The following is a 25,552-nucleotide window of genomic DNA, read 5'->3' as shown; positions in this document are numbered from 1 at the left end:
TACAGAAGCTGAACTCAAACTGAGTTATGCCGTCCAACTACGCAGGGAGAGTGCTGAATTAAACAGCTTAGTAACTTTACACACTCAAAACAGGGCAAAATTCCATAAAATATGCTGAGTAATGGCTGCCTAATGTAGATTTCTTTCTTAAAAATGGCTAAGGCAGCAGAAACTAAGCAGGCAAGCACTGAGAGTTTACATCCTCTGCAGCTACGGTAGAGGCAGACCCAGTCCTTCTCCTCAATGTTATCTCTGCAGCCTCTTTCCTGAGATCATGGTGGCTGCAAGGACACTAAAGGAAAACCAGATGACAGCATCTGGGATGCAGAAAAGCCTAGCTTTTATCCAGGGAAACTGAAGATGCTTCTCCCTGTTAATCACTTCAACCTGTATTTAGCAAGGAAAGGACTGCAGTGATTTCCAGCTTCCCATCCTCTGTCTACACTGACTGCTTGCTTCCCAGCCACTGCAGAGAAAGACAGGCCAGGGCATTATGATTTTGGAAAAGCCAGCTCTGTTCGGCACCTGTGGGCTTGTCCTGCTCCGTCCCAGGCAGCATCACTCACCGCTAATCACTTGCAAAGCATTGGGTCAGGTCATTCCTCCTCTAAACTCATTTACTCCTTGACAAAGGCTCATTATGTCACCGGAGCAGCACCAGAAAAACACTGACGGATGAAGGACTCTGCAAGGACACTTTCAGAGCCTTTGTACAATGCTGCCAGGCCCAGGAAGGAGACGGCAGGGTAATGTGCTACAAGGATGGAGGCATGCAAGGACCTGCCATACCAGAACTGACCGGATCACACCCCAACCCAGAGACTCTGCTGTGCGATCTGTGGCTTTGCCATGTAAGAAGAGCAGGGAAAAGGGGATGCAGGGCTACGCACAAGGGCTGGAGTGAGCACAGCGAAGCCCGGCTCCTTGTGCCTATTGTCGTATGGGGTTATGCTGTCCTCGTCTTTGTCCTCAGTGCTGCAAAGCAGATACCGACGGCCAAGCACAGATGAGGCACAGTGTTTCTGACCAGCGATGGCAGCACCTGCAGACGCACGGGTCGGGCACGCTGCCAAGCACAGCACCCTCCTGCTTTGAAAATCCTCCTCGCCCTGCCAACAAGCAAGGACTTGTGGAAGGATTTTTTCCAGCAATTGCCTCAGCAGATGTAAAAGGCATTAATATTGCTGTCCACTCCCCACAGGTGCTGTGAGCCTCGCACTATCCATGTGCTGCATTACTCCCATCAGAGAAACATCAACGTTCTCCCCCTGTTGCTCGCAGCCATTCTCACTTGTTTCAAAGATGGGGTTTTCCCTTAAAAAAAGAAAAAAGAAATCGAACTTGGATGTGGTTTCTAGGAATCACTCCAATTTGGCACTGGAAGATGCACACTCCCTGAAGGGCTGATGCCAAAGGGCCACGGTTCAAGTGAGCAGGAGCGCGCGTCACGCCACATTCCCCCAGTTACGGATGCCAGCGATGCCCCAGTCGCCGTGCTGCAGCAGTCAGCCCCACAGTTGCCTCCTTCATCGCCCTTTTTCCTTGGCCCCACAAGTTCCCCGGGTAAAGAGGCACATGTAGAAAACGTGCTCGTTTTCTACCAGTACCTGGGAAGGATGGCTGGTTTCAGCCCTGTGTCTTTGGCTGCGTGCATGAGCGCGGAGGCAGCGCCATGGAGAGTAACCCACTGTGTCTGCATAAGCACCTGGCAAAGATCTGCTATCGACACACGATTCTTCCTGTTCAGTATTTCATTTCTTCTGGAGTACACAGGCAGCTGCAGAGCGATGGATCCCCATATGGCTGGGAATGCTCTGGCAGCAGCAACAAAAAAGGGGAGTCTCTCCCTTCCACTCTGGGCACAGCATCCAATACTTTCTTGACTTCTGCTAGCATAAACATTTAGTGCGGGATTCACATACATTTACAGTATCACAACGGAAATGGAAATTTAGGTGAAATCACTGAGGTGAAGCATAGGAAGCCTGTGACCTCTTACTCCAGACACCGGGAACCGTTTCTGCTCTTCTCCTCGACATTGACGGATTTCCCTGTGTGGATGTTTCTCAGACCACTCAAAGTTAAATCTGAGCCATGCTGGGCATTATGCACAGGCATCCCCTTCTGCCCTCCACAACCTCAGCAAAGTCCTCCAGCATGCTCCAAATTCAAGCCCTGACACATTTTCTTTGCCTGCCCCCCTCAAGTAAATCCAGACATTACGGACACTATGTTTAAACCCTCCCAGGAGCAGTTGCAGCTGGGCACGTGCAAGTTACCTGCAGAGCACACAGTGCACCACATCTGCCTTATGCTAATAACAGGGTTGCACCCTTGGCATGTTTCTTTGTCCACAGTTATCGGAGGGCAGAATGAATGTGTCCTCTTTTATATCTAAGGATAACAATTTGCAAGGTACAAAGAGCCTTAGATGTCAGGAAATTGAATCTTATTCAAATTCAACAAAGATAATATGAGCATAAGAAATGCACATCATCAGGGCAAAGCTAGGATGGAGAATGGACTGGGTGATCCTGATCAATGGCCCCACTTACTGTATTTAAAAAAAGAGACCGGGTCTTTTCATACCTTTGGCAGCACAATATAATTCTAACGCTGTGGGATGATCACAATCAGACTTTTCCAAAGACTATATCTTGAATACTTTATATCAGTGATTTCAGTTAAAATCTGAATTCACAATATGATTTCTATTTATGGTCTCATATTCTATCTTTGAGAAATAAAGGAGTTTATTTCAAAAGTAATACCTAGAGTGATGAAAGATTGTGTTTCCAGAAGAATTAATCTCTCAAATGATGTATGCTGTTCACCCAAAATGTAATTTTACAATTAATTGCTGCAAGATTGCCTTCCAACAGCAGAAGATCTCTTGAAAAAGTCTCTTCAAATCAGGGCGACAACTCCGGACTTTTTATTGTAGCGCATCTAATTTCAGGAAGTATCAACCACATTTGCAAATGCTAATATAGCAAGAGACGATACCATGTGCACTCGCCCCGGTACAGAAAGAGCCCGTGAAGGCAGAAGGTCAATGCTCAAAGCACGGCTGAGAAAGCAAAACCAAGAGGGAGGATGCAGCAACACACCGATAAGCTCCTGTGCAAAACATCATCTCCTGTTACAGGGAGCCAGCTGAGCAAAGGGACCCCCTCGTGTCCTGTCGGTCAAATGTCTGCTCATCTTGATCAGACAGGGAAACACAATACAGCGTTCCTCTCCTCTCTACATTTCCCCAGCAAAGACACCTCGCTCCTTTCCTTTTTGAAACTGCTGTCCTCTTGGCTTTGGGGTGGATATGACAGTGGTATTTCACATTAATATTTCCAAATATTGGAAATTAGTACAGTATTGTGGGACCTTGTCTCTTTTCTTAAATTAAGAAAGAACCCAATTAAATTAAGAACTGAGGAGCCAATAGGTTTCTCCCTATTATCAGGCCTTTTATCATATTGACTTTGGCTGCTAAAATTACTCTTTAAATATCACTGGTTTTTGCCGCCTTTCCTTGTGCAGGGGAATGCTGATTTCATCATATGACAGTAAGTGGTAAATCCCAATTTGAACTGTCTGCATAAAAAGAGAAAAGAAAATACGTCGCTTTCCTCACAGGTGTTTTATCCCCCAGGGAGACGGCTGCCAAGTCAGGTCTGACGTGAGCCTCAGAAGCTGCCTGTGTAAATAAGAGCACAATCCCTCTCACCTGGCTTCACAATTTCAGCCCCTCAGCAAGAACAGGGTGAATGCTGTGTGTGGAAGTTGGTGAGAAACAAGTGTCCCTAAATAGATGTTAACGGGTTTCCTTGCGGGAAGGGAAGGGCAGCCCAGCATCACCACGATGCGATGTGCGAGGGCTGAACTCATCCCTGTGCCTTGGCAGGGAGTGACTGCGGTTCATGACGGCTCCACGTCTCATCTCTCTTCCAAAGGGAAAACAACACAGAACCCAGAGCAGGAGGAGGGAGGTGGGGATCCATCAGGGACACACGGGTCTCCTTCTCCCACTTCTTTCAATTCCTGAATCAACCTGGCAGAGCCGTCCAGGCTGGGCTCCCGTGATGGTTTTCCTGCTCCAGAGGGGTTGGGAAGAGAGGAGCCTGGGGATGGGGAGGTGATGGTCGCGCTGGGACCATGTCTGCAAAGCAAGACATCAAAGGGAGCAGAGGTTTTGAACGTGACGGGCAAGGAGGTGCTGAGAGGTGGAGGATGAGTGGCTGCTCCAGGGCGAGACAGGATGTCTCCGGCTAGAAACACAGGGAGCAACTTGGGAGATCACCAGCAACATGTGATAACTTGAATACTTAAAATACTTAAACTTAATTGAAAAACAGCACAGAAGAAGGCAACATGAGGTGTCCATATCACACCGCTATCACTTGAATTTGCTTGGTTTTCCTGACCCACGGGAGGCAACTGAGATCTCAGACCCACCTCTGGTTCAGGTACCACCTTTGCTGGCCACCAGTTTGGGCTGGATGAGAGAGTCACTCAGGGGCATCACATTTTAATGCAGACAGCAAGGAATAAACAAAAGAAAAATCAGCTGCTGCTAATTATATCCTGACGTTCTCACCTTTAAGCTTTTAAATCACAAGTGACATTTCCAAATCAATCCTATTCTTTTTTGGAGAGTTTAACAAGAAACATTCAGTCTCCAAGAGCACTTGGATTTATTCTGATCAGTAATTTGACAAGAATCCATTAAAATATACTGGAGGTTGCTTTACCCCCTAAGGAGAGACTTTAATCCAAGGGCTTTTTCACAGCTGCCTTTTGGCAAAAAATGTAGACGGAAACTCATTTTAAAAGTGCAACGACTTGTAATGAGCAAGCTCCAAAATGCTAATCCTAGCAGTCCCTTTTTATTCAGCACCTGATGATGAACTGTACTGGGGTGAGTCGAAGGGAACAGAAAACATTTTCCTCTGCTTGGGCATACCAAAGCGTTTAACAGCTACGCAAAGGGTCCCACCCCATCCCAGAAGCGGTCTGAAATCAGCCAGAAAGGAGAGGACTGACCAAAGCAACCCCAATCCCACACCCCGAGGAGCACACAGCACCACTGTGTCATCTGCAGCTCTGCCAAGGAGCAGGTCAGGGCAAGGGAAACTCCATGCAATTCAGGGACAGACAGGCCCAAAACGGGGGTGTCCCCCAGCTCCGTTCCCATCCTGTTTTCTACCCTCAAATCACAGAGAAACAACCTGCCTTTTCGCAGCAGATATTCCGTACCCAATTTTATCTGTGCGTTTTCCCCAACGTGAACGCAGGAGGAAGCCCAAAGTCACACTATTGCACTCAGCGTACCCGCATAAAACTTATGTCATAAGCACGATTAACCTCAAACTGTTACCACCACACTGCAGTATGCCAAACCAAAAGCAGATTTGCAGCACTGTTCTGTGGTGCATATTGGTACCAAGCTTTTAAACCTACGCAGGAATAGTGTTATAGGGTATTTTTGAATGAAAACTGTAACTGCATCAGCAGTGCATACTTACCAAATCTCTACCTATTCTTTCATTTTCCTTATGCACAACAGAGCAGGTCTTAAACGTATCACAAATTAATAAAATACAAATGAATAACATCTGTGCTTTTTGTGTAATCAATAATATATTCTAGTAACTCATAAGGAAACTGGGATTTTCATTTCATGTACAACAGATTGCAATTACTTTATTTGTCTAACACGGTTACAATTGCTGTTCTATTTTCACTTAAGGCAGTTTGCGTTACTGGTCACATCAGGTTTGAGGGCCATGATACCAACACTTCTACCCATCCCAACTCACAAATTCCTGCCCAACAACGACGACTATGAGAGAGATGATATTTCTCTTTTAAAAATAGGCTGCTATTGATAAAGGTATTTTTGGAGATATAGTCAGATTTTAATTCATGGTCAAAAATGATCTGTTTAGGTCATTTTCAAGTAGCATCTGGAGAATGAGCTTTCCTACTGAATATAATGCAGAGCTAGCACAAAACAGGAGGGAGGGTGGCAAATTCTTCAAACACATCAACACATCAAATGAAGAGGTAAAAAGAAGGGAAGAAGGGTGGAAAGTAGGAATGCACAAGCCATGAGTGAGCAAGCTAGTTTGACCAGTGTTGGGATGCTGAAAACTAATGCAAGGTCCCGTGCATTGCAGAATTTGCTGACTTTTAATACACTCCTTTCTGTCATGCTTTGCACAGGGTCGGGAAAAGTCATTCACTCCACCAGAGTGAGAAAAACAGTTTGCCCAAAAGCCTCGTTCTGGCAGTTGCCAGTGGAGGTCATTTTCTGGAGACCAACAACCTTCCCTGCTTTGCTGCGGTGAAATAACGTTCTGTAACTAATCAACTAATTCATTAAACTTCTGTGAGGTAGGTCAAAGCCTCTCTAACTTAGCCAATTAATCAAGTTGCTATCGCTCTGTTTGGTGCTTAGGCCTTGACAATAGTTTCTGTGACCTCTCTGACCACATAACTATCCCTCTGAAGCCTTTAACCCAATGCATTACTCATTGCCAACCGGCCAGTTGGTTGCCACCTGCACAGAAGAGAACCAGCATTAGGTCTATGCATTCAAGTTGCTGCCAGTGAGAATTAAAGCCGAGAAGCAGGCAAACTCCAGCTGCCACTTCTAGATCAAGGTGTTCAAAGCAAACCTGTATTTTTCTCTCTTGGCGCCAGGACACAAGAGCCCAGCTCAGCCCCACTTAACTCATCTTCCCCAGTGGCATTTCTGGAGGTCATCCTGATAGCTGCCTGGACTCCTACGTTACATTTATTTCCATGGGGACACCTTCCTGCCGACAGGTCCAGAGAGATGAGGCTCCCCACAGTTACCCAGTAAATGCCCATTTTTCTAAAATGTGCCACTTCCAGCAGCGTAGCCTCAAATTCAGAGGAACACAAGAACGACCAACATTGTCTGCCACATTGTGCCAGAGGAGAGTCAGCGAACGGAGCTGCACTTGGGGTCTCGTTAACCCAGTGCCATCCCTCCCTGCCCTATAACACTGCTGTCTTTCTGCGGTTAACAAACTTTCAGGCAGCATACCCTGTCATTAGAAGCACCACTGCTGTGGCCCATCAAGGGATGCTATTTGGGATGTCATCTCTCTGACACACCTGAATTACAGTGCTAAAAAAGGATAAAAGTGGAACAGTCAAAAAGGTACAAGTACAAATTTTCCCCCCGTATCTTACAGAGGGCGCTGATCTGCCTTGGCCGGCATGGAGACTGGTTTCTAAGTTATGTTAGAAAAGAGAAGCATCATCCACCGGAATCGTGCTTGCCCTCCTGAGGAGAAGAAACAAACCTACTCTGAAAGGTGCTCAGGGTGGCTGTGTGGCCTCTTTGTTTCAGAAGATCTCCATAGTATTGCACTCATCTCCGATCAACTGAAATAAAATTTTACAGTACTCACCAGGCTCTCGATACTTACCACGTACATACACCTCTCAAACAGGTTGCTGCTACGCTTATGCCACCTGACTCGAAACACTGAACCGCGTCTAGACAGTTTAGGGAAAGACTACAATCTTTTGCAGCTTGAGATCTGAGGGAAAGGGAGATGAAGTGACTTGTTCCAAGTAAGGTTACAAACCCGTGACCTGCAGCTGGAGCCCCTGCCCACAACACAGCACTGATGGGACAGGGCTGATGAACGCCTGCTGCGTTCTGCATCCTGCAGCAGGCTTGCAGATTCTGCAGCCTGGAGAGCCGAGCCTGTAAATACGCAGCCTGGAGAACCGAGCTGAGACCAGAAATGCCTGGAGAGAAAACAGGATCCTATTAACTTGGGCTGAATCCCTTTTACAATATCACAAACATTCATTTTCAATGTGGAAATCGTTGGTTCTTGCAGCCTGCGGATGCAGTTTTGAAGCATATATAGCAGCTTCGCCCCACCCTATAGTGTAAAGTATCTGATTTGCTTTCTGAAGTCCTGAAGCGGGGAATGCCTTTCTTAACAGCATAAGCTTTTTTTTTTGCTCCCTCCCTGGAAGTGTTCAAGGCCAGGTTGGATGGGGCTTTGAGCAACCTGGTCTAGTGGAAGGTGTCCCTGCCCATGGCAGTGGGGTTGGAACCAGAGGATCTTTAAGGTCCCTTCCAACCCAAACCATTCCATGATTCTGTGATAACAGGAGAGTAACCTTTTGCTCTCAGGTGGTTCTTTTCTCGGGAAGGGAAATGTTGAGTTCTCCAGCAGGTTAAAGGGGCTTTCCACTGCATACTGCTGCAGCCTTTCAGCTGGCATTTATTTCAATGCTGCACACCTTATTTATAATTCAGATGTATAGAGTAGGTCTTTTTAACTAAGTTTATGTAGCACCAGTTGGAGTCTGCAGCTGAAAAAAGCAGCCGTCTTCAGAAAAGGTACAAACCTCTTCTAAAAGATCTTCTGATTAGCAATATTTACCAGAAAAAATAATTGAGAGAGTCAACACCCTGAGTCTACAAGGAGATCAAAGCACAGATACAGTCACAAACTATCAACTGAGCATGAGCTTTCTTTAATAGCTGCCAGTGGATCCCCAGTAATTAATTACTTATCGTGGTGCCCTTAGCTTTGTGCCCAGCCAAGGAATGTATAAAGCGAGCATAAGCCACGGGATAATTACGGGATGAAACAGACATCCATCTTCCCCCACTGAAACCTGGCACCCTTCAGCGGGAACAGCCTGCGTCGAGTCAGCTTCATTAGGTATTGTCTAGAGCCCCAATCCTCATTTGTTTGCATCAATAATACATTCAAAGGATTTATTTAACTTGCAAATGCGAATTAGTTTATTGGTCCCATAAGCAAGAGCGAGCTGTGACCAGAGAAGTGTTTCATGTTACAGGTTGGGTACTAAACTGGGACTACTTGCTGAAATTTGAACAATTACACTCTATCATAAATGTTTATATTAGTATAATTTCCCTGCACACATTATAGTAATGAATTTTAACATAATGTTAATCCGCAATTTTAAAGATACATATTCCTTATAAGAGCAGAGCAAATGTGCGAGTCTTAAGAGATTTGTTTCTACAGAATAACTTAGAAATAAAGTTAAGTAACAGAGTTGAGTAAAATCTGCAGAGGGTTAGTGAACTGCCTCTGTTCACCCTAGATTCCTCCTTGTAGCACCGATCCTTTTCTACACAGCAAATTTCAATTACAGTCACCTTTTCTCATCTCGCTTTTTACACTGAAACCTCCAACAATGGTACTCCTTGTCTGGAAAAATGGTCCTCCCTGTATGCTATGAAGTAATATTTATTGCTACTGTTCTGCCTGAGATTAGGCAACCATTTGAATACAGCAAGATCACACCACTTGGTGACCAAGGCTCCAGATCACCTCTTTCCAGCTTTGTATGCCTTCCAGCCAGATTTTTCATCCTTTTTGCATCTTTTACCCTGTGCCACAGGGACCCTCGGGGACAGCCAGCAGCATGTTGCTGCATGCTGTTCCAGACCAGGCTGGTTTCTGCTCCGACCCCGGCAGGAGCATCAGGGGCGCGTTGGATGCCTGCATCCGGCACCTGCCTGCCAGGTCTCTCACCCACAACAGATGCCGTAAAGACGAAGCATGATAGAAGGGAACATCAGTAGCTACATCACCCGCTATTGCTAGAAAAGCAGATAGAGAGGCTGGTTTTACAGGTGGTCCCACAGCCTGGATTTTCTTCTCTCTGTCTTGCTCCAAACTTGTGCCAGGATGCAGTGAATCCTCACAAAATGGGAAAAGCCCAGAGACAAAAAACATCATGGACTGGTAAGATTCAGATTCTGCCACTAACTGGATTTCTTCCTAGAAAAGCTACCTAAAAATAGTGACAAACCTGCCTGAAATGTCCACCAGCCACAGCAAAAGCAGTCTGTGATTGCCACAGCTGTCAACAGCTCAGAGGTGCTTCTGAACCCTTTTTTGTAGCAACAAGGCTTAAATTAAGATGGCAGGGCAATAATTTGACATAACAACATGCTCTGAGGTTTCTGCCTGTTTGCTGCAATCGTGAGATGCGGGAAAACTAAGGGATGTTGCTGCCAGAAGGGACAAAACCTTCCAGGCCCTATTGGTTGCACTTCTAAGAAAAGAAAGAATTGTCATTTGCCTTAAAAAAAAAGGCAAGAAAACCCAAAACGAACAAAAAAGGTGCTGGGGACTAAGACAAGATAAATTTCTTTGACAATTAATGCATCACTGTAACGCCGCTCCCTGTGTCAGTAGCGCTTTCTTCAGCATCTGCTTGGAGGGGGCGGGAGGGGGCTCAGACAGTTCAATTTTGTTGGACGGAAAATTAATGCTCCAAACTGGACAGTGATGTAAACCAAAAACACCAGCAGTGCCTGCATGATTTGGAGTGCATCATCTGCTCATTTTTAGCAGAATTTTGCTATGATTCTCACGTAAAGGGAAGACTAATGGATTTCTTCCTTGAGGCAATTAAAAAGCGATTTGTCACAGGCCAAGATGCGTGGCTTTGTATCGGCAGATACTCCTCTGCTCTCGCCCCGCCCGTGAGAGGGAAGGGCATCAGGAGCTGATGGCAGAAGCGGGCTTGTCCCGGGGCACCAGGAGCGGGTCCAGGTGACAGCACCAGGCACCTCCACATCCCAATGCCCCAAGTCGCCGCAGCAAGAGGTACCAACGGCAGCAGGACCCCGAGCCTTTGAAAGCTGCCGACTCGTACGCTTACTGACTGCTTAACTTTTCCAGGCGGCCACGCATTTGTGGGACTTGGGAACTAATTCTGATGCTATTTCTGAATAATTCTGAAAATTGGCTTAAGCGTGGGTTTAAAAAGAGGCTTCCCAAATTCACACGAGCCCCCAAAAAGATGGAGCAAGAGCTCTATCCAGAGACAGAGCATACTTTGTCTCCCCTCTCCCCAGCCTACTCAGCCATACCTGTGCCCACACTGCAAATCACCAAGCTTTCTGCACGTTTCCAGATCCCCTGCTACCAAATTTAGAAAAAGATGTCTTCTATGAGAGGGGCAACAAAGCAAAAGGAAGGGGGCACTTGCATGCAGAGGTGCTTTGGACGCCAGACATTCACCGAATGTGATACAAAGCAATAGGGAGAGCCCTTCTGAACGCAGCAAACACCTTCCCGGATGAGATCACACTCTGGGATGTTCAAGGGCGTCTTTTTTTCTAGGGCGTGAAAGCCTTGGCTCATACTGCAGACCCAGCCTCAACATCTCCCTTACAAAGCAGTTTCTCTGGGTAAAACAAAGTCGCTAAGAGCTTCAGGTGAGGCAGAAGCAAAGCTGGCGGCGGCTATGGGAAAGGGATGGGGATCTGCCCCGACTTTGCAGCCCAAACCCCAGCCCGTATCAGGCAGGTTGCACTACGCAGGCTGAGGAGTGACGGACGCTTGAGCTGAACCGAACAGCTCCCAAGGCATCCTCTCGTGTTGGCTCTGCACGGATGGCTTCTGAGCTTGCAGTGGTGTTTCTGCCGGGCAGCAGGCAGGGGGTCCCGTGTCACCGATTCAAAAAGGACCCTGTTAATGCCAAGAGCCACCCTCCCTTCGCCATTTCAAAATCCTTTGATTCCCCTCAAGGCTCCTAGTGTATCAAACATTAAAAGACTAACGTTATTTTGAGCACACAACAACGCTAAAGTTCAAGACATTCTGCAGATGGGTTTTAAAATCTTTTAATCCATTGTGAAGCCAAAATCCTGCCGTAAACACTCCGTGGCATGCTCCAGTTAACTGCTCATGCAGATATAAAAAAAAGCCTTTCCAGCTTACTCTTTGCAGATGACCTTGTGGTCCCCCCACCCCGCGTCTCATGAACCTCAGGGGACCGGTGAGGAATCAGATAAAAGGATTTCATTTATTTTTGTTGGCATTGTTTTATGAAGCTTTCCTTTTATCGACACCTCGACTTCAAACCATTGTCAAACACCAGGAGAGGCACCAGAGATCAGCAGATATTTGGGGGACAGGCTGAAGGCCTCTTTTCTTTGTTCCTGTCAACCCTTCCCGTGAAGGAAACTCCGTATTGCACATAAAGCATGCCAGGCTTTAACCTAAATACTGGTGGCACCACAGTGCTGCTCTCCTGGTGTGCAGACCACTGCTGGTGACAGCCTTTTGGAGAGGGACGAGCTGTGCTAGACAGCTAATTGAAGAGCTGCAAGCGAGTCCTGGAAGCTATTTCATCAAAAACCTAAAGGCCTACCTCATTTTCCCAACAGAAGTCATAGCAAAAATTACATCGGATGATTTTGCCAACAGGTAAAAGGTAAGTGGGACACGGTCCTTCCTATCGTGCTGGATGCTCACATGCGTCATCTTTTTCATTCCTTTTCATGGGGGGGGAACACTGAAGTAGCATGGCTTGTATTGCTGGAAACGGAAGGCAGCTGTTTTCCCAGAGGCTAGAGAGATGCTAAGGAAGCTGAGCGCACGGGTGTGCGTGCGTGCAAATTACTGGCTACCTGTTTCCAACACTACTATACGCAAACAGTTCATTTAAAAGGCTCATATATCACCAGTCTCCTGAGCTCCTGCTGAATGTCCTCCGACCTGTCCTCCTCCGTGTGACAGAAACATGGGGATCTCTCTGGAAACCAGGCAGGAGGTAAATTCCCGACCTCTTGGCTCCAGGAATGAGAATGTTTTCAGGCTGTAGAAAACGCTGCATTTTGTGCAGCGTGTTTCCTCCCAACGCACCCTTCACTGCCGGGAACAGGCATCTCGCTTTGTGCCCAACAGACTGATTTCCTATTTAATAATACACTGCCAAACACTTGGACCAGTTAAATTCAACACTGAAATACAAGCGCGTTTTAAAACGTCAGGTTCTTTTAACACCGTGCTCCCCTCGAACATGAAAGCATAAAGGAAAGGTGCCGCTGGGGCACCCGCTGCTGAAGCACATGCTCTCTGCACAGCCTCTCAAGCCCTCCCCTGCGGCTGACGCTGGGCTCTCGTGAGATTCTGGCACCATCACCCACCTCGTGCTGGCAGACCTGGCCCTGGACCCCTGCCTGCACACTGGCTGCCCATGCCAGACCTCGTGCTCAGGCTGCCCAGCAGGCTCTGGCCCTGCTGGGGGCTGCTTCCTCCACTGGTGCAATACCCACTAGAGACAGGAGGACCCCACGCTGGTCCTCACATGCTCTTTCCACCCGTGATTTACAGTTCAATGTACCATGCTCTTTGCGCAGCGGCGCCGTCTGCATGGGTTTGTCTATGCAGCCACATCCTCCCTGTGCTTTCTTCCATCTGGAATAGCTCTTGGACTGGCATCCGCAGAGTTTCCAAGATCCTTGTGTTGGATTCTTCTTGTAAATACCCAGTTCCCATATTCCAGGCACATGGATCTCCCAGGGCGTGCGGCCGCATGCTCTTCCAGTTCAGGCTGGGGCATTGGCTGGGCTGCTGCAGCAGCATTTCTCCGCTGCAGAAGGCTGACAGCTTTTTGACTGGAGTTCAAGATGGAGAGGCAGGAAAGAAGCAGAGACCAATCTCATGCTGAAACATGGAGCTCACAGTCCAGCCAGCCTCTAGCTGGGACAACCACCTTCCTTCCCTAGCTGCTGTCCATCCTGGCAGCAGCAAACACCAGGATAAATCTCAGGGCTGCTGGGCTGCCACCTAAGCTGCCAGAGGGCTGTTTTACATGTGTATTGAAATTGATGTTTTATATCCTTTCTGCCGTCATTATTTTTTCTCTCTGAATACGGATTTTCCCCCTTTATATTAGTATCAGTTGAGTGGCATAGCTTTAAATATGTGTAAATATATCTAAATACTGTACTTCAGAAAAAAACAGAAGGCTGTGCTTTGTTCCAAAAAAATATCCAAGCCTTCTTAAAAGAACATTCATGTCCAGAAAACTCCAGCTGAAACTGATATACAGTAAAATGCACTGGGTTTATACTTCTTCCTAATTGGTATTTCTCCATTTAATAAACACAGTTGCAACACAATATAATTATTGAAGCCTGAGGCATCTGGAAGCCCTTTCTGCAGCTCTCGGACGATGGGAAGGGGATGCTTCTCAAGGGACAACTCCTAGTAATGTAGGTCTACTGCAAACCAGCTAGCGAGGTACCAGGGAAGGGCTCTCCTTACATTGCACTTGACCCTCATACCCTCCCTGTCACTGTGTCATGCGTCAGTGCCAAAATAGCATCAGGAGAGCACTCAGATAATAGTGCATTTACAATTATAATTGCTCATGTCCAGGAGTAATCCAGTTTAAGCCCTTTACCATCTCAAATATTTAGAGAAATCCTGCCAGCTGCCTGGAGGGGAGAAAGTTAGGAGCCCTGGGAGAGCACAACAGATTTTCATCTTTCCAGCCCTGACAGTCTTTCACGCATAAATATCCTCCCAGCCCTGCTTCCCCCCCTCCCCTGCCCTCTCCCTGCTCCACAGGCAGCCCACGTTGGCTCCTGCTGCTCCGGGCAGGCAGATGGGCAGCACAGCACAGGAGCGGGGCCGGTACCAGTGCCAGTGCCCTGCTCACTGGCTGGCAGCGTGGGCTTGTGCTGCCTGCGCTCCACACCTGGCACGCATCGCCCAGAGCCCCAGTCTGCCGTGGAAGCCTCTGCCCTGGCAGCGTCCTCCAAAGAGAGGCTTCAATTTGGCTGGGATAGGGATTTTTGCCTTTTTTTTTTTTTTTTTTTTTTTTTGAAGTAGGTAGAGCGTCCACATCTCCTGGCCTCTCTGCTGCCTGAGAGGTGGCACATGAGGAGTGCCAGGACTGGCAGGCTCACCATCATCACTGCCTCAAAAACCCCGTGACACGCATCCCTTATGTGCAATTCCAACAGTTTCCCTTCTTTCGCAAAGGCCCTTGCTGCCATGCAAGAGATTTGGGAAGAAACCCTGCAGACCTGCAGGTTCCAAGCTCTGCCAATGAACATCTTGCAGAGCTCAACGCTCATCTTGCAAACTTTTCACATTTCATGTTTTTCTAGCTTTTAAGGCCAGAGGACGGCACTGCTAACACTGAGCCTGACTCCCTGCACAGTAACACAGGCAGGAGTATTCCAGCTGCTGGTACCCACCAGCTACCCCCGGTCGAGCGAGACGCATGTTCTCAAAACCCACCAAATTCAAGAGGGGGAGTCTCTTAATAGCTTGCTCCCTTGATAATTGAGTTTACCATTCAAATGGTAAACACAAGTCAAAGTTTTAATTTTGCTGACTTCTTCAGCTCAGAGTTACTGTATCTCTCATTCAGCTTTTGTCTGTTAAGACTGCCTAAATGGCAATGCAATTAATAGGCTGTGATCAAGTCACTGCTCAGTCTCCTCATGGAGCTGCTTTATTCTCTCACTATAAGCTCTCCTCTAAAACCTGCAATTTTTCACCTGTAAAAGTGAAAGGACTATGGCTGGGTGTGTGCTAGCACTACTTATCACAGAACTGTACAAAGTCCTAACTTCCATTGATTTGGACATTTATGGATTGGAAGCCATTTTCAGAGACGCCGCTGGTTGCTGCTATCCTGTATGTGTGTTCTCACCCTTCTTTCTGATGCAAAAGCTTGCTTTTCCCTTCGAACACATTGATAACCCCACCCATCTCTAATAACCGTGTTCAGATTAATTTCTGTGACCAGTCTTCATCAATATTTATCACCCTGCAAAACTTTACAAATGGAAGTAGTGATAAAACTTGCAGGTAATGATTTTATAATTCCTTTCAGATGGTTGATAAAATATTGAATACTACTGCGCTCAAAACCAGTCTCAAAGGGATGCTACCAGAACCGCCATGCCAAACTGGTAAATTTCCCGTTAACAAGGAAATGGCGAGATCCGCCAGCGAGCTGTTGCACAGTCCACAGGGAATGTGCCAGTTTGACAGTCCTTGCACGTGGCATTAATATTTATACCTGAGGAGAGCGTGGTTAAAAGTCAAATGCCTAATCCTTGCCCAACTTGAAGTTTTGTGAGCACTGCTCTGCAGTCCAGCAGGACCAGACCTCTGGGTATACGACAGGAATATCAAGTTTGAACTTCAACAGTATTGCACAACATTTCCTTGATAAATGATAGGATGGTCTATAAAAGCAGCAACAGTTGCTCTTGAAGACAATAACTCTCAAGGGATGCCAGAGCAGGGCATGGATATTCCTCGCCTTTGAATCCACACGGACTGCTGAATGGGACTTGTAGCTCCTTCCAAGTATCACTCCGTGTTCCTGAAGCATGCTCCCCACAGGCTCCGTGTAGGACCTGTACAGGAGTGGTGCATAGGCCGTGAGCATTTTTTTTTAGTACTGCAGCTGGACACAAGCAGAATATTGAAAAATATATTTCCACATGCTTCACTAAAATGACATCTAGTATTTCTCCACTTGGCAGTGCAACTTCCAGTCATCACAGCACAACCAACTCCCTGGGATAAGGGGGGTAGATTAAAAAATGATCATATTGGCTTCCTACGCTTTCTCCATTTTCTGTCTAATGCTATTCCAATATCCGACAGGAGGGAAAACCTTTGCAGCTGATGAATGCAGACAGGCTGATATTAAGAACTGTGGAAGTTTTGTCAGCAAGAAGCCATCAGGCTATCAATGCAATATTAAAGAGAGAACACCTGGAGCTCTCCCGAGCTTTTATGAGAGCACAACCACAGCAAAGTGAATCCCCCCATCAATATCACACTGCCAAAGAGAAATATTCATCATTACTACTTCAACCTGGTAAGATGAAGCACTGTTGAGAATACAGGTCTTGTCTACCTTGTAAATTTGATATCAGTGCTAGATAAGACTGCTTGCATCTTTTCGCATTTTCCCCATTTATGTAAACTGCTTTCTTCACAATGGAATTACATGTATTTTGGTCACAGAGAATGCTAATGGGGCATCCTAAACTAAGGGCAAATGGCTTGGGGAAAAGACCTGCAGGCCGGCCCTAGCAAGTCATCTCTGTCTCTGCTCATGATGGGGGGCAAGAGCTTGGGGGGACACACTCCCAGCCAGACGGAGCAGACAGCTTTGCCCATTGGTGCCAACCCCCCGTCCCTCCCTGCACTCCCTGCTTCTTCCCTTGCCAATGCACGGCGGAGACATTTGTTTTCACCAGGAGCTACATTTGAGGTACTGGCTTTGGGTGCGATGTGAAGGAAGTGTTCATCAGCAAAACCAAAAATAGCCAGCAGCCAGAAACATGGCGGGTTTGTCAAATGGGTCTGGTAAGCTGAATTTGCACTTCTTTCTTAGCAGACATTAATCTAAGTCAGAAAGCTAACAGACCGCCATGCCAAGGGGGAGACAAGAGCAGGTCTGCGTTCTACTCATCTCCAGTTTACTGTCAGGCATGCTCTGGCACCACTGGGTGAAAACAGGGAGCAAGGGAAGGTGCGCACATGGTAATAGGCTCCAAAGGGAGCAGAAAGTGTTAAGACAGAGAGAGAATTGCTTTTCATCTCGTCTTCTGCTTTCCAGCAAGATGATAAAGTGCTTGCACATCAAGAGACAGCTCGAGATGTTGCTGCAATGAGAAGATCCTCAACGAGTCAATGACTTTTTTGCCTCAGTCTTCACTGGCAAGTGCTCAAGCCACACTGCCCAAGTCGCAGAAGGCAAAAGCAGGGACTGCGAGAAGGAAGAACCACACACTGTAGGAGAAGGTCAGGTTCGAGACCATCTAAGGAACCTGAAGATGCACAAGTCCATGGGACCTGATGAGATGCATCTGCGGGAACTGGCGGATGAAGTTGCTAAGCCACTATTCATCATATTTGAGAAGTCGTGGCAGTCTGGTGAAGTTTCCAGTGACTGGAAAAGGGGAAACATAACCCCCATTTTTAAAAAGGGAAAAAAGGAAGACCCGGGGAACTACAGGCCAGCCAGTCTCACCTCTGTGCCTGGCAAGATCATGGAGCAGATCCTCCTGGAAACTATGCTAAGGTGCATGGAAAATAAGGAGGTGATTGGTGACAGCCTACATGGCTTCAGTAAGGGCAAATCATGCCTGACAAATTTGGTGGCCTTCTACGACGGGGTTACAGTGCTGGTGGATAAGGGAAGAGCAACTGATGTCTTCTACCTGGACTTGTGCAAAACATTTGACACTGTCCCGCGTGACATCCTTGTCTCTAAATTGGAGAGACGTGGATTTGATGGATGGACCACTTGGTGGATAAGGAATTGGCTGGATGGTTGCGCTCAAAGAGTTGCGGTCAATGGCTCGATGTCCAAGTGGAGACCAGTGACAAGTGGCATTCCTCAGGGGTCGGTATTGGGCCCGGTGCCATTTAACATCTTTGTCGGCGACATGGGCAGTGGGATTGAGTGCACCCTCAGCAAGTTTGCCAATGACACCAAGCTGTGTGGTGTGGTTGACATGCTGGAGGGAAGGGATGCCATCCTTGAGGGACCTTGACAGGCTGGAGAGGTGGGCCTGCGTGAACCTCATGAAGTTCAACAAGGCCAAGTGCAAGGTTCTGCACGTGGGTTAAGGCAATCCAGCAAATACAGGCTGGGTGGAGAATGGGCCGAGAGCAGCCCTGAGGAGAAGGACTTGGGGGTGTTGGTTGATGAGAAGCTCAACATGACCCGTCAATATACACTTGCAGCCCAGAAAGCCAACCATATCCTAGGCTGCGTCAAAAGAAGTGTGACCAGCAGGTTGAGGGAGTTGATTCTCCACCTCTGCTCTGCTCTCGTGAGACCCCATCTGGAGTACTTCATTCCTCTCTGGGGCCCTCAACATAAGAAGGACATGGACCTGTTGGAGCGAGTCCAGAGGAGGGCCACGAAGATGATCAGAGGGCTGGAGCACCTGTCCTATGAAGACAGGCTGAGAGAGTTGGCTTTGTTCAGTCTGGAGAAGAGACGGCTCTGGGGAGACCTTATAGCAGCCTTCCAGTACCTGAAGGGGGCCTACAAGGAAGCTGGAGAGGGACTTTTTACAAGGGCATGTAGTGATAGGACAGGGGGTAATGGCTTTAAACTGAAAGAGGGGAGATTTAGATTAGATACAAGGAAGAAATTCTTCACGATGAGAGTGGTGAGGCACTGGAACAGGTTGCCCAGAGAAGTCATGGATGCCCCATCCCTGGAAGTGTTCAAGGCCAGGCTGGATGGGGCTTTGAACACCCTGCTGTAGTGGAAGGTGGCCCTGCCCATGGCAGTGGGGTTGGAACCAGAGGATCTTTAAGGTCCCTTTCAACCCAAACCATTCCATGATTCTATGATCCTATGACTTTCCTTATATTCACGCTTACAGAAAAATGTCCTACGTACAAGCGGAAAAGATTTGCCACAAGCAGCCTCCTCTTTGGAGTCCCGATCTGAAAGCCACCTGATGTATTACCCTCTGCCTTGCTTAATATTCCTACAAATTCCTCCAGGCCTCCCACTGTTATTCTGCATTATTTTTACAACCCTCTTCTGCAGCACAAGTTTAATTAGAAGTGCGACTTCAACTAATGTGCTCCCCAGAGAGAAGGGGTCAATGCATGCACACAAGGAATTTCTGATCCGGTTATGCAGGAAGGGAGGGATGTCCTCTGACAACTTCTGACTGCACAGAAAAATTAATTCCTCTTTCCCGCAGAAGTTTATAATGAGAAAGCTACAATATCAAATTGTTAATGATTTCGCAGGCACCAACTCAGCGTCGCTGAGTGAAGTCTCACTCTCATAACTTCACTTTTAATGAAAGACCACAGACGTTGGACTATACTTCTATTACAACTTGAAAAATGTTTCAAAGTTTAGACTTCGGCTACGTGGTTCATTTACTTTGACCTCAATATCTGAGCTAATCTGCACAAATTTTCAATTGTACTCATTCACAGCGGTGAGAACAGTCTCTGTGCTAAAACCCAAATATGACCAGCTACCGTCACTGGGGAAAGCCCACAGCAACCCTGCCGTTTACTGCTAAAGCATTTTTCATGACTGCTTTAATAATCAAAATTGGAAACAAAGTGCCAGCATAAATCAGAAAGCCTCAGACCTGGCATCCTGGGTTTCTGTGAAGAACAGCTTGCAGGGTGCTGCTGCTCAGCCCAAGGGATCCCAAGGCACAGGGTGCTGCACTGCACTGAGACCGAATCAAACCAGGTACCCACCACAAAACCCCAACCTCAACACCATCAAAAGCTCACATTAGGAGAACTTTTAGGCTTTGGAAAAAGCCTTGGCATCCTTTGCTTTGCTATCTCTTGCATGTGCCAGTGTGCATTGCAGTTCCCAGCCATAAAGCAGGACATCAGATGATGCGCAACTGCACCATGCTCATGCACAGCGCTGCTGGGGATTTGCCGAGTGCTGAAGGATGAAAGTCCTGCTCTCGCACTTTGGCAGACCAGTGACTGCAGAGCCCGGACTGAGAGGATTAACCATGTTCTTGAACCAGCTTTTGCTTCCTGCTGCTGCTTTAGGCTGCTCAAAGCCCAGCACGTGTCCCACAGACTCACCAAGATCCCGTGGTTCACACGTATGCAGCAAACCAGGTTTTTTGCTGCCGATGAGCATCATGCTCTGACCCTGCTGCAGCCGGTACTGAAGCTTCATTAACATCTAAGCGAGCAGGCTTCGGCACTGTGTGTGTGTTGCGGCAGACAGCATGCACGGGGAGAAGAGTGCTCAGCCGCACGGTCCGGCTGAGGGTACAAGCTGTACTGACAGCGATAGCTGTCCAAGCTCTTGGCGCCCTGAGAACAGCAGCACAGAGATGATCCGGTCAACTTCCAGCCACCGACACGGACTTTTCTGTTAAATTAGTTGTTTGGCTTGCCCTTAAATGCAACCAAAGAATCACATTATTCCAGGTAAAACGAGTCTTCCTTTCCTACTTCTATACTGAACTGATAAAGCGTAAAACCATTCTGCTGAAAACCATAAACTCAGCTTCTCTTCCATTCAGCTTGTGCAAGCCTGAGGCAACACTGATAATATTATTATGGAGGCTATTTGCATAGGAAGAAATTTTTCTTTTGATTAAAAAAAAAAGCCTTTCTATATTTCTTGGTCTGCTTGTGGTGGAGAGAACCATGGTAGTTTCATCACTATGCAAATTATCCAAAGATCTGAAACACCGCACCACGGGAGTTTGCAAGAAGTCTGGCGAATACATTAGTGAACCACCTACTCTGCATCACTGGCTGCACAAAAAGCATTAAGAAGACACCAAAGTTGTCCGTTCTTACTGAACTCCTCAGAAAACAAACACAGCATTTTCAGACATAAAAGGAGCTTCTAATTTAGCAGGTGAATGGCAGAAGATGTCTAGTCTCTGTGCCCAGGGATGCCATCGGTGTGTATGAAGAACCCCAAGAGAAGAGGACTGCACACCTTTGGTCCTGACTGCTGCTTCTTGCAGGACAGAGGTTATTGGTTTATGCAGCTCTGCCTAGGAAATCCTCGGCTCCAGGCAGGCCCCGGGGCATGTCTGCTGGCTCAGGTTTGGATTCCATCACATTTTGGGAAGTGCTCATTCAAACCGTTTTGCTGAGCCTCTCTATAGTAATCACATCTCCCTCCTATTGATTAATGGCTGGTTTTGATTGAAAACCTGGTGCTGTGCCCCTTTTCCCCAAACCTCCCTGTCAAGAAATCTTATTTTGCTACTTTGAGAGGAGACCTCACCTTGCTGCCCATGCCATTAATTGAATAACTATCAGTTCCAATTTATTCCGCTTGGCTACAAATTAGATTTCAGCTGGCTATTTCCAAGCCCCGCTTCAACAAAACCTTATAAAGCTGTGTCCCTTGGCTGATGCCACTTGTCAACCTGCATCTGTTCTTGGTGTATTAAAAGACAACAAAGCCAGAAACCCACCAGTCTCTTAATGAACAGAACCCAATACATTTGGCTTTGCTCTTTTTGAGTTTATCGTTGCTTTAATGAAGACAACTAGGTTTGGTATTTAGGAGGTTCAGCCTGTCTACCTGCATCCCGCAAGTCTCTATTTAGAGCAGAGACACAGCAGGAAGTTAAAAACTGATCTCAGGAAACCCAACAGCATCAACACTCTCTCAGAACAAAATGCCTTAAAAATCAACATGTGCAGAAAGAATTACTTGTTTGCAGTTAACACATCGGACTACACTTGCAGTGCCACTTCTTGCTCACTTGTCTGGGTCACTCCCCCATCAACGGAGACACCCATACAAGGAAATTCCTGTTGCCTGAGGAATTATCATGTGGAGAGATAGGTCTTTTAATGTGTTCCCCAGAACCACGACTCTTTAGCAGCAGAACTTGCCAAGCTTATGAAGAAAGCCACAGGCTTAGGAAATCCTGTATTTTATTTTTAGGGGGCTTATATTCTTAAATTCTTATATTCTCAAACTTTTACCTAATTTTGCAGCAGCTTTATTTCTGTCTCCTAAGGACACCTTCACGAATATTTCTTTTTTGGCACCTGTCCCTTCATCATTATATTTTTATTGCCATGGTCATGTGTAACTCAGTTTGCTCTCCTCATCAGATGATGCTTGCTGGAAAAATTCATCAGGACCTGCAGAACGGGTTTGGTAAGGCATCCGTGAGAGACACTGGAGGACACCCACTGCAGAGTGAGAAGTGGAGTCCACATATGAGAGACGGAAGATTTTCTTGCCAGCAGTCCTTGGTTAACAGCAGCTGGCCTCCATGCACTCTCTTCTAAGACTGCTGGGTTGACCAAATCAGGAAGGTGCCCAGGTTCCTGATTTGGTATCTTTTACGTTCTTCTGATGGGAAACGGAGGGAGACAGAATGTGGACAGCCATCAGCAAGTTTCCTTAGAAGTGTCTCAGCACTGATCGGTGGCACAGTATAGCACGAACAAATGCTTTTAACAGAAAAACTGCATTTCAGGCTTATTTGTTTTTATACTTGCTAGAGAAACCCAAATTTTTATTGGTGTAAAAGCTCTAAACATCCTTTGAGGAATGAATATATTTGCGAGGGAAAAGAAGCCGCGAAACTCAACACTGCATCTTTCATATAAATTAATCACAATACAGAATCTGCAAAGCGTGTTTCCCAGCAAGGACTGAAAGAAGATGCATTTAGGGAAACTACTGCCAAGTGAAAGTCTTATCTGCTCAGAAGAGACAGAAAGTGTTTGTTTAGAATACAGAGTCGAGGGATAAGGTGTGTTACAACACAAAATACTTTTCCACTGTTTGCAATAAACTTCAGGATACCCCTTCCTTAAATGACCTAAAAGTAACAACTGACTAGGTGACTGGAGGATTTCACCAAAGCCAGTTCTTTCCACTCCCTTCAGAACGAACCCAAATGAAATCTGCCAGCAAACCTTGCCCCTCTCTATCTGCCATGAGGCCCATGGCCTCTCCCCAAATCCCTGCAGGATGACGCTTTCCATTTGCATCCCTGCTACTGAACAGGACGGAGTAACGCCATTCCGGGCTTTAACACACAGCCTTTGGCAGCAAGGGCTCGTAAGAGCATCCTCCCCAGCCCAGCCACTGGCGGCTCCAGTGCGGAGTTCAAACTGGTGTTCTGTGATCGTAGACTGATTCAATTCCTATTAGAGTATAAAAATTAGTAACAGTAAAATGTCACGATCATCTCACACTAATTATGCAGCTAATGAATAATTAGCTGTGGACACATTTGACATTTTTGGTCATTAATTTGAGCAAGTGTTTTAAGCCTTTAACAAAACTCCTCTGCGACTGTGACGACGGCTGCAACTTGATGCTTACAGCATCGACACTCACCCGCGTCAGACGGAGAGCACCCACCAACTCCGGCTCATCTCCCTCACAAACGAGGGGAGCCTCTTCACGACGGGAGGGGCCCAGCAGCAGCAGCAGCTTGTGCTGAATTCGGCAGAGCAGCTGAGTGGCTCTGTGCCTGCCAGTGCTGTGTCAGTCGGTGGAAAAAGTGTAATTTAGGAAGAAATTTCTGCACGCCACTTCTCTTTGCACCAAACCTGGATATTTAGCTGTGAAGCTGTGAGAAATATTTTTTCCTAAATGTGCCACAAATTTTGTGTAAACCAAGACTTTAATTTTCTGTTATAAGCAGTAGCTATTTTTTATGATAAAATCATTATACAAAAGGGGGAAGAGGGCAGAACTCTGCATCTTATATATGCATGCCTGTGTACATACACACATCTCTCTCTCTGCCTGGTTCAGTATTTTACTGCCTCTCAGCCTCCTTTCCCTTCAACTCCACTTCTAACATTTTGTCTGTAAGGTCTCAGGAATGAAGAAAAATAAGAAGGGAACAAATCTCTCCTAGAGGATAGAGATGAACTCCGAAGCATTTCAGTTCAAAGGTTGCAACACACACCCACAGTTAATGAACGAAACATGTCTCATATTTAGGATGAAGGGACATATAAAAAGGTCACGAAAGGCCAGAATCAGCACCAGATTGAGCACAAAAACCGAGGCAGAAAGCAACAGATGTTTCCCTCCTAATTTACTCCATTAGGATCTTCTCCAGATAACATGCAATGTTGCTTGCTAATGAAGCATTTCAATCTTCCTGCTGTATAGCTCATAAATAAGCATCCCTGAGGTCAGAGATGCACTAGAAGGCAGGAACAGAACGGCTCCTCCTGGGCAGGCTTTGTCTAATTTTATAAACCCCACTTTTTGTCAAAGAGAAAATAAAAATCTGTTTCCAAATTCACAAGTAATTCTGACACAACTTAATTAAGTGCTCTGGCTGAGTTGCCTTTCTTGAACAGGGATGCTTTAACCTCATTGTGAACCCCAGTTTCCTTACGCTCATCAAAATGAATCTCCATGTTATGAACAGCTGTGTATACACGAGGCATATTGATTTTTAAACTACAGGAGCAAGCCACAACAGACCTAAAATAGCCAAGTATTTTACCTCCTATATTGCCACTCTTGATATTTTATACTGAACTGAAGAAATACCCCAAACTGGCTCCATACGGCAGACCTCTCGCACCTTCATCCCCGCCGTGGTGTCAGCTGGGAGTGGCCCTGGACTGCAGCCTATGGTAAATAAATAACCATAGCACCAAGCTCAGCAATAAAACCTGCTTCCCTGTCACTGCCCTGGCCGGCCATGAGCACATGTGAGAGCTGCAATGGTCCAGCGACCCAAAAATTTGGGAACTACTGCCTTAGAGAGCTTGTTTTCCATCTCTCCAGGCTGTGAAGTACGACCTGAGACTAAAACCTAATGGCAAGCAAAGGTGTAACGCTCCAGGCAGGTGGTATCTCTGGGACAGAAATCTTCCAAACCGCAAGCCAAAGGAGCACTGCCCAAGTCTGCCGGGATCACCCTTACGAGACAGCTTAGACACACTTTCCAAGCAAGACACATTCCTCCCCATTGCACTACAGCTTAATTATAATGCTCTTGCAAAGAATTTCAATTTTTCCTATCCTGGGAACAAGCTCTGTAATGAAAAGGCTTTATTAAAACGAAATGTAAAACATGATATTAATTAATGAGGCTGTGCAGGTGTGTTCATGAAAGCAGTCTAGCTCCGTGCGTGTTGAAGGGAGCCAGATTAGGGGTTAGCTGCAGCGTAACACCCTTATCACTGTGCAATACCAAGTTCCCTGTCATTACATACTATACACCTAACAGTACAGA

General features: G+C 46.6%; 1 protein-coding gene across 7 annotated transcripts in view; it reads right to left on the bottom strand.

Annotated features, from left to right (window-relative positions):
* The window catches only part of CAMTA1 (calmodulin binding transcription activator 1), a 325,037-nt gene that overhangs the window by 95,890 nt on the left and 203,595 nt on the right, over positions 1-25,552 (bottom strand). The gene's annotated exons all lie outside the window — the stretch shown is intronic.

The sequence above is a fragment of the Nipponia nippon genome, unplaced genomic scaffold, assembly GCF_047370975.1.
Source record: "Nipponia nippon isolate SJK-2023a ecotype South Korea unplaced genomic scaffold, ASM4737097v1 scaffold_19, whole genome shotgun sequence".
NCBI lineage: Eukaryota > Metazoa > Chordata > Aves > Pelecaniformes > Threskiornithidae > Nipponia > Nipponia nippon.
This window is presented reverse-complemented; position numbering and strand designations above follow the sequence as displayed.